Source organism: Charadrius vociferus, unplaced genomic scaffold (assembly GCF_000708025.1).
Source record: "Charadrius vociferus isolate BGI_N301 unplaced genomic scaffold, ASM70802v2 scaffold67, whole genome shotgun sequence".
NCBI lineage: Eukaryota > Metazoa > Chordata > Aves > Charadriiformes > Charadriidae > Charadrius > Charadrius vociferus.
In genome coordinates this window covers 1,456,916-1,472,643 of record NW_009649485.1, presented here as the reverse complement: position 1 = coordinate 1,472,643, position 15,728 = coordinate 1,456,916, and the positions used below count along the sequence as shown (strand labels likewise).

Below are 15,728 nucleotides of genomic sequence, written 5' to 3'. Positions count from 1 at the left end.
TTGCTGGGAGAAGTGTAAAAATAACTTTGTTTGAGTGCTGGCTTTGCTTTGTGCCTTGTGTTCTGCTAGTTGCAAAGATTGTATCTGGCTGTGTTTCTCTTTGATTTTGTACTTTGTTTTTTCTAGATTTACTTTCTTACTGTTCATCAGACTCTGAAGCTCTTGTTAAATATCTTCTGTTTAATACAGGTTAAAGACTTATGTAGATAGGGGCGGGTTTGCTTTGTTAGTTAAGACTGCTAAAGCTGTGTCTACTCTGCTCGTTCGTGGACAAAGCTTTTTTTGCAGTACGGATTTTTTTGCAGAATACTCCATAAGCAACACATGTGTTTGTATGTTAGTCAGATCTTCACGGACTTTTTTTTTTTTTTAATCTGCTCCTCCGAAGTGAGCTTCTTACAAAAACAATTATTTTTAAAGCCGCTTCTGGCCTTTTGACTGAGAATTCCGAAAGCATTTTACCTCACATACTGAAGCGAAAGTTAGGTTTGTTTTTGTTAATGTAAGTCAAGAAGTAGCGATGATTCAGTGTGACAGGCTGAATGTGAGCCATATGAGCCGAGCTGCACAAGCATAAAGGATGATTGTGCTGCAAAATATATCCAAGTAATTTAGATTTTGACACGCTTACTACTTCTCAAGTTGCATTTCCCCCTCCCCGCCACTCCTGCCCTTCCCCCGCCATCCAGGATCCAATGTGATGGAAAAATATATGCATTGTCTCTGGGAATAGTAATGGTTGGGGTAAAAGTGCTTTGCTTCTGTGAATTTTATTATAGCAATGTGAGAGCTTCACAAAGAGATGATAATAACTGTATGCGCTTACATACATAGTCTTAAATAACGACTTCATGGGCTTAAATAGCTCAATTTTTAGATGATAATTCTTATCGCTAAGAGCGTGATAGTGTCATGTGCTTATCTGTTTCACTAACATGTTTTGAAACGCACCGGTATATAGTGGTTTTCTGAGTGAAGAAGTGTAAGTTTTGCATTGTGCCGCTGGAGCACAGCTCACACGCAGCTCCCGGCGCGTGTGACAAGAGTTGCATGTTAGGGAGGACTGCTTGTCCCCGGGAAGCCCAGAGAACCGGGCAGCGTGCCACTTGAGTCCCACTCTTGGGTGGAGGATTTTATAGTGCCATTTTTTTCCAATTAAGGAATATTGATTTCTTTTGTGCGTGTTTTATTTTTTTGTTGTAGACTTTTTTTCTTTTTTAATAATCTGTGGTTTCTCTGTATGAATGGCAAATAAAGGCTGGTTTAATATTGACTCAAATGATACACACTCATAGCAGGATTTTATGTCCAGTGTTTTTATTGATTAAACTTCATGTCTTAGCATGGATGTAGAAGGGAATAGCAAATGGCCGTTCATTTCTGGCTAGGCTTTCTTACCAGTAAGTGAAGCCCAGGAGATGGGTGGGGGGTGTGTGTGTGTGTGTGTGAGTGTGTGTGATATATTAGTGTAACATCTATAAAATAGGGCATATTTTAATAGCTCTTAAACTTGAAGATTGGGTTCTGTTCTCTTAGGAAGTGTATCATACAGATACAACAGACACATACCAGGGTAAATGAGAACAGAATTTGGTTTTTCAGTGAATCTGTTCTAACCCATGGGCCCAGTCCAAGCCCCGCTGAAGTTAACAGAAGGGACCCTGCTGACACTGATGGAAGCGGGGATATAGCCAGGCATTAAGATGGTCTAGATTGTGACATGCCTTTGCTGTTTAATGTTGTATGTGAAGTTGTTGTATGTGAAGCAAACCAAAAATAATACATTGGATACTATTTTTAAGGCGAAATCCCAGCAAAATGTCTGTCATCAGGTTCCAAATGATTCCTTGATTCACTTTAACAATGAGCTATCCATTATATGGTCTTAATTTATGGAATGTTAAACAGTTTCTGGCATTACTGTGCCCCTGCAGGAAGAACAGATGGTACTTTTGAATGAGTTTTGCTATGGGATAAAATGTTCCAAGTCTTCAACAGATCATATCCATCTGTAAGAAAGGAATAGCATTTGTGTAAAATAAACAGGGTAGAGTCAAACAACTTGAAATCCTCTACTGAAGGAAAACCAGTGCCCCTAGGCTGAGGTGGTAGTATGCATTGGAAGGTAATGTAGACAGTCATTGCTTAACATTATTTTAAGGGTGAACATTTATTTTGGTTAAATGTCCCAAATGGGAAATCTTATATATCAGGTGTTGGAAGGCAATGATCAGTATATAATATAACACGGTCAGTATATACTGACAGTAGTCTGTGTATAACAAGAGTACGTTACATTTATAATCAGACAGATTGGCTATGTCTTCATCTTGTCTCCATGCAATAGAGTTCTCCTTTATTTGATTTATAGAGCTTTGGCTCTCTAAGAATAGCGTGGAAACAATGAAGACCGAGATCCTGACAGTCGTTATCGTGTCAAATGATAATGTAGCTAACCCTACAGAACCAAGTGGAACATGTCCATCGTGATGGCCATCTTGCATCCTCTGTAAAAGTTAGTCTTCCAAGTCAAACAGGATTGGCAGAATTGTGAGAAGCTGCATCTCTTTCCTTCTTTCTTCTAAATGACCAGGAACTGCTAGGATGTTGGAATCCATCATTTTTCAGAGCTCTGCTGTGATTCTTCCAGTTGGCCTCCTGGGGAATGACTGCTTTCTCCTTGTTGGCCTTTGCACTTCTGTGGTCCACATTTGGTGAATGAATATCCCTTTCCTTTTATCTGTCTTTCTTACAATTCTATAAATTTTATTCATATTCCCCACAGAGTTCTTCTTTGCAAATTGAAAAATCACAGGCTCTTCAGCTTTATGTACCTGAAAATAAGGTAAATAATCATGCAAGCTCCCCTGTATGGTGCATAAAGACAAGCTCACGTCTAGGGGGCAATCCATCCATCCTAAAACAGATTATCAGTGATATTGGTTGCCCTCTGAAGTTTTACCCACCTCTCCACTGACTGTAGAGGAAGCTTCATCAGTGAGGTAACTTCTGGAAAACTAAAGTTAAACTGAACCTGTGATGGTTCCCTTTGTTCTGTTCCTGTTCTTTGTACTTTGAATACCCAACATCACTGTATCAGCGACTTGGTTTTAGAAGGGATTCTGCAAAGTCGTAGTACCCTTATATTACTGGAAATCTGGTGGTAGTCTTCCCTCTCCCAGCCTCCAAAATCAGTCAGCTGGGTGTGAACTTCTGACTGGGCTGCCAGAGTGGTTAAAATCATTCTGGGGTGAGGCAAGGTCGTGCCACAGGAAGGCTCTCTGCAGGTGCCTCTTTCTGCCGGACGGCTGCACGTTAGCCCAGCCTCAGAGGCTGCATTCGTGGAAGCACTAACGGAGGACTTTGAGAGTAGATTGGAAAGCAGGAATACCTCTCCTTTCACTGTGAAGGATATGATGTGGTCCTAATCATTTGGGTTTACTTTCCTTGGTGGTTTGGTTGGTTGGTTGGTTGGTTTTTGTTTGTTTGGTTTGTTGGGTTTTTGTTGTTTGGTTGTTTTTTTTTTAATACCAAATGTCCTGTGATTTTGGGAGACTTTACCTTTTGCATATCAAGTGACTTTGTCATCTTAATTTTTCTTGCCTGTCATGGGCTGGACTGTGTATAACGAGCGTGGAGGGAGGGAGTATCAGCTCATTCTTCTTCCGTTGTATTAATGATTTCTTTCCTGTTGCATAAATCATCTTTACAGTTGTAGGATTTCTTCATCTGGAAAATAAAACAGCTTCCTTCCCTTCCAGGAGAAAATTGACCAAAATGTGTATATATATATGTATGTATTTTAATGTACCAAGACCAAACAAACTGTGCTCACTAGTCAATGCCACCTTCTTGGAGTATTGTTCATTGTAATGAAAATCAGACTTAATTTACTGTTTCATTAATGTGTTCAACAAAACCAAGATGTTGTGAAAGGAAAAGAAGTATTCTTCTTGTTTAAATTATATGCACCTTTATAAGGTACAATATCAAATATATTCAATCAGCATTTTATGTTAGTGGGAGTACCTGCATGTATGTGATTTAACACAAAGATAGCGCTCTCATCAGTTGATTGCTCTGGGTTCTCTCTTCAGCATCGGTGGAATACCTGGGTGTGGTCTGACATGAAAAGCAAAGTATACATCAATGTTTTCAACTCCCCCAAATTTTATGTGACAATATAGATATTTTTTTTTTCAATTCCCCAAAATTTTATATGAGAATACTTTTCAGTATACTTGAAAAGAGCTACCTTTTTCTTATAAATGTTGGAGAAGTCTGGTTGGTTTCTTCAGTGATGAGACCTCTTCTCTTCTCCGCAGCAGTTTAAGTAAAATTTCCATTTTGTTAGATATCTTAAAAAACATAGTATGTTCCCCATTAGAATAAAGCCAAATTTTGTAGTGTCAGTGTTTCTGGATTGCTGAGATTTCTAATTTTGAATGTTCTGCCTTTAGTTGCAAGTTATCATGGGTTTACTTGTATTTGTTGATGATCAATAACTTAAAATTTTCAAGAGTATGGGTTGCATATTTACACAGCAGACCATACTAGTTTCCTGTGGTAACAGAAAATGTACTGTATAACTTACAAAGTAAGCAAGACTTGCTCTTCTAATATCATTCTGGTTTGTAGGGTAAATATGGTACAGAACCACAAATCATTATGAACACAAGAACTGCACGCGTACATCTGAGGGTAGAAGTTGTGTAAATGTATTTAGACATATAGCCAACTATCTCTGTGATTGCTGAGTATGTCAGTTTGAGATTCCATACAATATACAGAAAAAAAACATTTCTCCTGTCTCTGGGAAATTATCCACCAAATCAAGGTTACGCTTAGGACAATTTGGATCTGGTCCAAAGCTACTGAAATCAATGGGAGGAGTTCAGGATCTGGGGTTCCACATGTGCAGCAGACAAAAGGGTTGTGTGTTACTTTCACCTTCCTTGGAGAGCAAAAACGTGCCAGGGGAGTACAAGAGATATGTGTATTTATGTTTCTATATCTGTTTATGTTGAAATCTGGCAGCAAGAATTCATAGAATCACAGAATGGTTTAGGTTGGAAGGGACCTTAAAGGTCATCCAGTTCCACCCCCCTGCCCTGGGCAGGGACACCTCCCCCCAGCCCAGGTTGCTCCAAGCCCTGTCCAACCTGGCCTTGAACACCTCCAGGGATGGGGCAGCCACAGCTTCTCTGGGCAGCCTGGGCCAGGGGCTCACCTGTAGAGAATTTCTTCCTGATACCTAGTCTAAATCTCCCCTCTTCCAGTTTGAAGCCATTCCCCCTCCTCGTCTTCCAGTTTGAAGCCATTCCCCATCGTCGCATAATTACATGCCTTTGTAAAAGGTACCTCTCCAGCCTTCTTGTAGGCCCCTTCAGATACTGGAAAGCTGCTATAAGGTCTCCCCAGAGCCTTCTTTTCTCCAGGCTGAACACCCCCAACTCTTCCAGCCTAAATTAATACTAGCTATTTTGTTTTTATGAGTTTCAAGGTACCAGTTAGTGCCTTCATTTTATGACGGCCTCTATAAAGCTTTAAATCTATTTCAGGTTGATTATAAATGAATTTGCTGCCCAGAAGGGAACAGGTCTCATCACTGAAGAAATGAACCAGACTTTCTCCAACGTGTAGTACGATGCCTCCTCTGAAACACTTCTCTAGATATTAATCTTCAGTAAATGAGGTAGCATTACTGCCCTTGGCATCTTTTGAAGGATAAACAGGACTCAAAGCACAATGCACTGGGATCCTCTCTGGCAAAGTACTGAATCTGTCCGTAGGAGCTAGACAGCTTCCTGGTCAGCGTCAAGTTTAGTTCGTATAACTGTGTGGTACAGCAGATAGATACAATAAAAGGTCCCAGGCAGCGTGTGTGTGCCGGGTGTGCAGGACCCCAACCCGCTTGTCCCATCACCTCAAGGCCTTGCTGGCCTGCGAGAAGCAAAGCCTTCCCCAGCCTCATGCCCAGCCAGTGAGGCTCAGGACAGTTTACTTTCCCAAACTGGGAGTCACAGAGCAGCTCTCGCCTTCTCTACCACAATTCTTCACAGTCTTTGAGGATCAGCAAAGAATAAACACGGGGGGGAGATGGGAGGTATTGCAGGGGTAACTTGTATTAGTTACATCTGGCATTATTGTTGTCTCTGAATGATAGGCTCTGAGAGGAAATAGCAGAGCAGGCATCTTTTCACATTTCGGTATCCAACAAACCAAATTAATTCCATTATCTTTTATGGAAAGTTTGTGCAGTAACGGTTTTGATTGATGGATTACATCTGCGGCTGCTGACTGATTAGCAGCGTGATAGATGTAGCTTCATTTACAGGGATTTGCTTTCATTCATGAGGAAAAATTGAAGGTTTCTTTCCAGCACATTTTTTGCATTAAAACTTTTCAAAGTGCTCAACAAATGGTAGGCTTTGATTTCCGTTTGTTTAATGCCTGTGGTAATTAACATTTCTGTGAGAACATTTTAACCGAATGTTCTAGTTTCTCCTCCATTAAAATAATAATTTTTTGCTTTAGCTGAAGAATTTAATTGGTATATGTAATAACCCTGATACGGGATTTCTTTTGTCACCATACGAGAGGGAACTGTTCCTGAGAAATGATCATTGTTGCTTTTTCTGGACTTCATTAATTTATAATTGGCAATATGCCTCATGGTACATCCAATCCACTTACTACAGATATGCTCTGTCTGCAGTCCATTGTCTCGTGGCGTGGGTGGAGAGAGGACATGTATGTGAGTGCTGAAATAAATCTGAGTTCCTCTTCTCCATACCAAAGACAATCTGGGCAGATACTCAACCGGATTAATTAGCTGAACGCTTTTCAGTACAAAGTTACAATGCTGGATCCTTAACCCAGCCTATCTTCGTGGAGTTGATTTCTAAGCCTCAGCTCCTTCATGGCTTCTAGAAAACCACAGGATTGGGAAACCAAGAAATGGGGTTGCGCGGTAGCAGAGAAAAGGAGATGACTATTTAGTGATACTGGTACCGGTTTCTGTTAGGAGATGCATCCACCCTTGTATTTTTTACATGTCCATTTCATCCTGTATCCATGGTTCTTGTGTGCAGGTTCAGGCACAGAACTGGCAGTAGAGGTCCTACGCAACCTGTCCTGCAGTGAAGCTCGAAGATTTTGGTTCATGGCAGGCTTACTCCAGACAAGCCTTACAGGTAGCAGTAGTGGTCAGGAGAGTTGTTTCTTCTTGCACTGCTTATTCTTGTCCCTTCCTTCTAACAGGAAGATTGCCTGTTCGGGTTGGAGCATAGCAAACTTTCAGGATCACTGTTGGGGGCGGAACTATTAAATCTGGGATGATTCCAGCAGTAATTACATGCTCAGGGCTACACAGAGGGCTGAAAATGTTGTAAATGAAAAATTTTGAGAACATGTACTGTGATGAAGAAAATTCAATGCCAGTGACACAAGACAGTGGTATTTCCTTGAAGTATGAGCTGGAGCTATGGTGTGCTTGTGATGGGTAGATCTGAGCTAGGATTTTATCCACCAGATACGGTGTCTTCCTGCTCCAGTTTTTCCCCCCAGACTTAACCCAGAGGAACAGGGCAGAGAATGCCTTCTCTGTATGGATCAATGACAACAATGGCCTTGTGTGCTGTCTCGAAGTGTTGTTTAAGAGCCAGAGCACAGCCAGGACAGCGGGTGCGCAGAAGTTCACCTATTGTCATGCTAGTCTCAGCTAGGTGCGTTCTGCAGCTGGGAGAGCGAAAGATGTATTTTCTCAGCTGCGGAGCAGAGTGCTGCTAATGAAAGGAATGGGTTTGTTGCTACAGTTGGTTACTGAGAGCACATTTACTCTCTTGAGGGACAGATTTGGATCCTGTTGATTTGTAAAGCAGAAGAGTTTGATCTTCGGTCCTTGTGAGGTTTTCTCTACGTTGTGAAAAATCATTGTGCCTTTTGAGGGGAACACGTCAAGATTCACAGCCTACTCCTAGGGAAATCCTGATTGTAGACAGCAACTGTATGTGTTGTGGAGCAAAAGAGGTACAGTGACAGAGCTCTGTATGAAAGTCATGGAGAAACTGTGAACCAAATTAGTAAGAGACTGTAAAATGTTCACTGTAAAATACATTTTTTTTTCACCTCATCAGCAGATAGCATTTCACTATTAATCATGACAATGACAAGGCCAGGACACATTTACTGAAAAATTATTTACTACAAAATTACTGTATTGACATTTTGTTTTGACACTCATTTGGAATTAATTGGCAGACTGAAGCAAACCCCTCTGAGTTACTCTGGAGAGTCTCAAATCAAATTCTTCTGTCCTGAGGGTGAAGTCCAGGCGTTGGAGGAACCGCCGTTCCTCTGGCTGGGGAGCAGTTTTGCCTCACAGGTAGGCTGTGGAAAACTCTGTTGCAGTTCCATTCAGGCTTCCCTCAATGAAAACAGTTGTTAATTATTTCCAAATTGGCACATGGCAGTGCACGGGGCAGGAAAGGCCACTTGCTAAGCTGTCAGTTAATAGTAGGCTTTATTTTGTCTAATTTGTGTTTTAGGGTGGGGAAATCTTCATTTTCAGCTGTTCCAAAAGTGCTGCCTGAAATAGGTAGGTAGTATCCAGATGTGCTTCTCTTTAGTGCCCAGATGGTCCAACCAACGTGCTTCCCAACAGATGGAGAAGACCTGTGTTACTGATGGTCACTGCTTTGGGCAGTGGAGTTCAAAGCGCTGGCAGGACTTATGTGTAAAAGAAGGCTGGATTAAGAAAACAAACCAACCCAGAGCTTGATTCTGTTGCTTACAGAAAGTTCTAAGTAGCATCATAGACGTTTCATTGAGGAAAGAAGAAATGGGGAGAGGGGATTGCAGAGGGAGTGGAAATGAGATGCTGAGATTTTGCATGCCCCTGTCCTTGAGGTTGCAGCTGTTTTTTTCCTTGGTGAGAGGCAGCAGCAGCCCTGATAATACGTGAGCTCTGTGAAACACGGGGAAGGGGTGGGAAAGAAAGGAGGAGAGAGAGAAACATAATCTGGCACCTTGAAAGGGCGCTTTTTGAGGAGCATGGTTATGAGACTGTACAGAGTTTTGGTCTGCTTGAGTGAGTTATGCTTTCCCACGAAAAAATGTCTAAATAATGGGGAGCATCACGGAAACTAGGGATTAGTTTTCTTCCTGAGAGCAAAGGGAGGAGTGCAGCACTTTAAGTAAATGAGAAAAAATTCTTTCCTTCACTCATCAGAGCAGCTTCTGGTATTTGCAGTGTTCATCTGAGCCCAGAGCATGGAACCGGTGCTGGTGATGGCACCTGGGGCAGGGCCGTCACTGGAGCTGTGCTGCCACATCTCCTGAGGCTGTCTCCAAGTGTGTGCGGCTGCTCGAGGTGCTGCGGCGCTGAGGGACACGCTCTGCCTGCCTGCTGCCAAAAGAGCTCTCTCTGTGCAAATTAGTTCATAACTTATGAGCTTTGACAAGTTTTTGTTGGCTGTGCCTTGGGAAATGTTTTTGAATGGCTGTTGCTGAGTTTGCTTTAATCTTTTCCCAGATTTTTTTGGCTGTCGTGGAAGTAGCTGGATTATTTAATTGTGTTTTTGAGGTGCATATATAGTCACCTGAAACTTGGTGATGAAAAAAAAAAAAAAAGTATATCAATAACAAACGCATTTATTTTCACTAAAAAGAAAGATATAGGCTCCTTCTGCAGCAGAGCGGCATGACCCTGGCCAGGCTGCAAGTACACGCTGAGCCTCCTGTGCATGGACACTGCACTTGCATAGTCCTGAGGGAAACGGAATCTTAGTTGGTTTCTCAGCCTGCGTGGCAGTGCACTTGGCATATTTCGGCTGCTCTAGTCCCCCGGCCACGCACAGCCCCTTTGCTGCACTCTCCATTGCCGGCATGCCAGAGCTGGGACGAGGACCAGCCACATGCACTGGGCGGGACAGTGTTTCTGTTCGCCTCCTTTCCCCCATGTGAGTCGTTTCTCTCTCGCTCCTCTGCAGCTGCCATCCTCCCACTGAGTCACTTTGGATCCGCTGCAGTGGTGACTCCCAATGACACAGAATTTCAGTCTTCAGTGAGCCAAGTACCTGCCCTGATGTTTTGGGCTGGTCTGGGGAGAGGGCAGCACTGACACCATAGACCCAAGACATGATTCTCCCCTCCTCAGCTCTGCCCTGTCATTCACTTGGAAAAAGTCTGCCTGCACTCTCCAGGACTTCAAAAATGGCTTCAAAAGCTGCACATTCTGGAAGAATACGTCCCAGAGCTGCCTGGTCACTATTGCTAATGCTTGGCTGCGTCAGCTGAAATACCTTGGGTGATGCTTTTCCATTACTGCAGCGTGTCAGGTTCCTGTTTGGATTTGAGCGTGGGGAATGTCCTGGAGAGCTTCGGGAGCATCTCTGTCCGGAGGCGCTTCTGCTGGGAAGGGAGGTCTTATCCGAGCCGCTCGTGGGAAACCGCGTGAGTTTTGATCCTGTGCTGCTTGCTCCTTGCTTGTCCCGCTCTTGAGTTCTCTGTTGAATTAAATAATGATCCTCCAGACTCCCAGATGTCCATTTTTTAAGCTTTTCCATGAAAAGCGGGTTAACAGTAACCGATTTCTTATTGAAAATAAAGCTGAGGAAAACCGCCTGCAAAAGCTATGACTTCTGAAAACAGGCTGATTTTGCCAAGAACTGGAGTGTTGACAACACTGAAGTGACTAAGCATCTCGTGCTTTACTTTCGATAAGAAAAAACAGCTCTTTGAATTTGGATTTACACTGGGGTTTATCCTGCCTCTCTTCCCTTTCTCCCCTACCCAGGTGCCCCTAATGAGAAGGCTGGCTTGAGCTCATCTCCAATTCCATTAATTAGCAGGCAGAAATGACTGGCTCCGTGCACTGCGTATTGCGTAAGAGCAGTAAAGGAAACCCTTCTCCACTTTTCATTCATCTGTCTGGCGAATAGCACTTGAGTTACCTCTGCTAGCGAGATGGGCTGGGAGCAGCCACCATCAATCCCTTCCAGCGGTCGGTGAGATCACAAGTTTCCGGATTGAGAGGGTGTGAAAGGAAAAGCTAATCCACTGGCTGGCACAGCCCAGTCAGGAGTTACTGGGCTTAGGGGTTTTGTGTTTGTCATACAAGAAAGATCTCTCACAAATTTCCATTTTCTCTTGCATTTAAAAGGGCTTGTTTTTAAATTGATATTTCCTTCCGTCCCCTCCCTTCTTCCTCCCTTAGTCTAAACTGTGACCACAGCCATTTAAGAGCTGCTGGCAGCCGCAGCAGACCAGAGAGGTCTGGCTGGGGAGAAGTGCTAAAATACGCAGACTGGTGAAATATGTTAGCCTTGTTGTCCAGCATGGGTGTGCACATGCACTTCAGCCTACTACTGTGCTTTTTGCAATGCTTTCGCCAACGTGGTAGAGATGCAGCATTACAGCCTAGGGCTGTGTTTGGTCCCTGGTCACGTACAGCCTGAGCCCGGAGAGCCAGTTCGGACTGGGTAGCACTGGGAGACCAGGAGAGTGGTTCATAGCAGCTCTGTGGGTTGCTTTGTGCACAGGTGGTGAGCGCCACTGCTGCGTTTGCTTTCCAACAGCTTAGTGCAGAGGCAGACTTCTTTCTTTGTATGCGTGAAACCCGGGTGTAGGTTAATGGACAAACCAAGTGACTAACCCCCGCCGTTGCCCCCAGCAGGGACTGTGCTCCCAGTACCTGACGCAGGAGGATCACACGGCTGTCTGCCGCCTTCTGCTTCCACATCAGGCTTGCATCTGGCTCGGCACACTGTTCAAAAGGAGATGTATATCAAAACAGCATTTCTATTTTTACTATTCTTGCAAAGAGCAGTTTAGTGAGGAATTGCGAGGTAGAATGGAGAAAGAATTGTTCCATCTAAACCTGTTTGCAGGGATCTGCAGCTGGTTAAATTGCAGGTACATCTTCAAAGCTGGAAGTCAGTGCGTTCTCGTGCAGGTGTTGTCCTCTGCAGTGGGCTGAGTTTATTCTATTTATGGCTTTTTGTTTATAAATGGCTGACGCTTTTTACTCAGTGAACATTTGAAAGAATGCTCTTGATCCTGCAGTATCTCTTCCACACATGCACACCTTCTGCAGTTATTCTGCTGTTTCTGGGGCAGCCTTCACCCAGAAAGATGGTGTTCATGTGAAGTCTTTGAAGGAAGGTGCCTCTTGTCACCTCTGCTTACCTATAATAAGCTTTCTGGTTCAGTACTGAAACAAAACCATCTGGAAAAAGAATCTCCCCATAAAATACTCCCCTTAATTTAAAGAAGTTGCACATTTAAAATGTGCAGATCTTCTGTGGGAACACACTGGTTTCATCAACATTTTCAAGTAATACAGCTGAACTGTTTTAATCAAGTCAACATTCTTCCTTTCGACTTTGTGTTATGGCTTTGATTGAAGTAAAACACTCTGAGTATATTGTTTTGCAAAAATGTCAGAATTTATAACTTTTGGGCCCCAAATTGAACTGAACTAAGCATTTTGAAATCTTGTTTTGTTCTACCCACTTCCCCTGCCAGGAGACAGGAATATGATGGTTTTCAGCCAGTGGTAGCTATCATTTTGATGGTTGCTGCTGTTCGCCTTGGGTGTCCTGTCATACAGGTACTGGTTTCATCTGCAATGTGAAGCGTTCTCATTTCCTTTTCCATGAAGATGTTTGCCTGTAGTTCATGTTCATTTGGACTCTTACTTTCTTAAGCTGGTTTTCCATAAGGTGACTTTGCTTTGCCTTCCCTAGGAATAATTTTTAAAGAAGGAATTGAGGAATAAGGAACTCCTTTGTGGTCTGAACATCCTCTGTTTACTGCTGATTTACCTCACAGGTTTGCTTCTGCTGACTTTGGGGGACTTAGTCCCGATCCAGAGCATTGGCCCTCCCGTGCAGGGGCACTCACGCTTTCTCAGGACGCACTGTGTGCACACGACTGGCAACAGATACTTTAATGGTGGCCCAGTACGACCCCAGTGAAGCCAACAGGGTTAGCACTTGAACCGAAGGAGAGTGGGATATGCAGCACAGCAGGCTAGGAAACTCCACAAAGGACATAAATTGAAGCCTTCTGGGTCATGAAGCAATGCACGAGGACTGGGGTGACACTGGCTTATCTTGCTGTAGAGCTCTGCAAAGCTTTCAACAGAGACTTTGAAAGACTTTTGTTTTAGGTGTGCAGGGCTTAATTTGTTGTGACGTCCCACCCAATTGAGCAGCAAGAGTCAATGACATTGATAAGAGTGGGGGAAGGACAGAGTTGAGAGTAAAAAGACCTGATTCTCATTTAGGTGAAGCCCTTGAGTATTGTCCCAGTGGTGCAAAAGGACATTAAAGAAAGCATTAAAATAGTTAATGGAAACAAATTATTGCAGTAATATCTATTGATATTAAACTCCCCTGTCCTCTAGAGAGAGTGCATTTTTTACCCTCTCGGTATAGACACCTTTATTTCCCAGCTCCAGCTTTTGATGCCATTACCAAATAATTAGCTGCTGTCTCCAGAGCATCGTTTCAGCACTGGGGAAGGGCATAGATCCAGAGGCAGTTGCACATCAGCTGCGTGGGCTGGCAAGAGCACACACGCTCTGTTTGGAGGGATGCGTTTTCTCAGTGGGGCTCAATAGTCGTGTCTGTGCGCTTCACTCAAAGTTGTTTTTCTCTGCGCCTGAAGTAGAGACTGTTTCTTTGATACTCAAGTTTATGGGGTGGGGGAGTGATGGGTGTGGGGAACAGATGGAGAAAGCGCAGGGAAAATGTAATGGTTTAAAGGAATAAAAAGAGATACTTCTGTTGGAATCATTACACCAGAAACAAGGTGCCTCTGATGAAGGGAAGTGAGCCTGAGGATAGGGAAGATTGTGGTGTTATCGACAGAAAAAGGGTTTATAAGGATTTCAGCCTTATCGGTTTGAGGTTGGTAGCTTGAGAAGCCACATGTTGAGGGATGAGGAAATGATCAAAAGAGAAAGGGTACAGAGGGACTGATAAGGCACTGAGCAGAAAGCACGAGAAGTGGGAAGCAGGGACAGGGCTTGCTGCGGGAGAGGGGCTGGGAGCTCTGCGGGCCTCTCCGTGGGTGAGAGCTAAGGGAGCAAGGAGAGGAACAGAGGAAAAACCGGAGGGGACCTGGACAAACAAACAAACCCTTGGACAGAAAGGGGGTGCAGATGAGGAGGGGAGGATGTATCCGTACAGGGGAGGGCAGTTTAGCAGCTTCTTTCACGAAAACAGGACTGTCCCATGATAAACTCTCAGCTGTGCTTGAACTAGGCGTGCTGATACGGCTGGCTTTCTGCTTCTCGCTTCAGGATACGAGGTAATTCGGGGGGAGTTCAAGTTTATGCCTGCAAAGTGAGTGCTTGTTTTGGGAAACCTGAATGCACAAGCAGGGCAGGGAAACACCGTTCACGGGGTGTCTTCCTCCCGTTGTCACGTTTACCCGACGGGCTGTGCTGCACCAGACAGCAGTAGGTGACTGTGGGCGGCTGCTGTTTGGATATACAGTGGGCGACGCACACACCCTTGCCCTTTACATGCCCCGCAGGTGCTGATTACCAAGGCACTGCTGTGCCCTACCTTCGTGCACACGGAGGCTGGCCAAACCTGGGGCTGTGACACCCAGACGCCCCATATCGGGGTCCCGGGGCTTTCGGAGCCTGGAGGCACTGGTCGGGGAGAGGGAGGCATAGGGGAGGGCAGAGCTGCGCTCAGCTGCCACCAGCAGTGCTCTGGCAAGCACACAGTGTGACCAAGGGACTTACCCGCGCTGAAGCATTAAAGCCAGCAGGTACCAATGGGAGGGGATGGTGACAAAATCCTGCTGGGGGACCCTTATGGAAGCAGCTTATCTTTAATTGCCCTTCCTTTATTTATTTCCCAGCTAAGGCTATGTAATAATTACACATTTGGATTACCTGGAAAAGCTGCTGAAAGTAGGATAAATTATTAATTCCCAGGCCGGATTCTGAAGCATTAATTTCATCATCACATATTGAAAATTCTCCTTCATATGAAATATCTTAGTTTTGAGAGCAGTTGTGAAAAAGTGAGATTCTTCCAAGCCATTATTATACTTTCTCACATTTTTATTTTTCCTTCAATATCCTTTAGCACACTCAACTAATATACTCAAATTAGTAGTAGAAAACCTACATTTGTAAGAATTATATCTCTGTACAACGTACTGAAGTAATTCAAATTCCAGGGCAGAACTGTGGAAATTCTTAGCACAGTTTGTCCATATCTTATCAGAACAGGCACGCTTTTCCCACAGCCTGGCCGCTTTCCAGCAGTGCCGAAGCTGACTTGTTGGAAGCCCAGTTTGAATGGGAGAAGTAATCTTTCTGAATGAATTTTCTGGCCGGATTCCTGTTGCGTGTGTGGTTTATTGTTCTTGGTGATGTGACTACATTTTACCCCCTAGATAAATGTTTTAGGGTCTTTATATTTTTGACGATGGGAGGGGTTCTGGAAAAATAATCAGATCGCTAATTCTATAAAATTCTATAGGCAAACGTTTTTCTGTTTTAGCTACTTTTCCCTGTTATTGTGTGGCCTTTTGAGGATGCTTTTGATATAAAGCACAACAGCAGATTTACTTTAACTCTTAAACTTTTCTATGGCAAAGGGGGTTTAGTAATTAAAAAGCAAACAACTTTTCCTCGATCCATTTTAACAAAGTGTTATTATGCCAATTCATTTATATATATTTTTTTTATATATGTA

General features: G+C 43.6%; 1 protein-coding gene across 1 annotated transcript in view; it reads left to right on the top strand.

The window, feature by feature from the left end:
- Window positions 1-10,190: 10,190 nt before the first annotated feature.
- FBLN2 (fibulin 2) overlaps window positions 10,191-15,728 on the top strand; it is an 86,591-nt gene continuing 81,053 nt past the window's right edge. The window contains exon 1 of the mRNA XM_009889915.1: window positions 10,191-10,455. The gene's annotated coding sequence lies outside the window, so the exon portion shown is untranslated. The remainder of the gene's footprint in view (window positions 10,456-15,728) is intronic.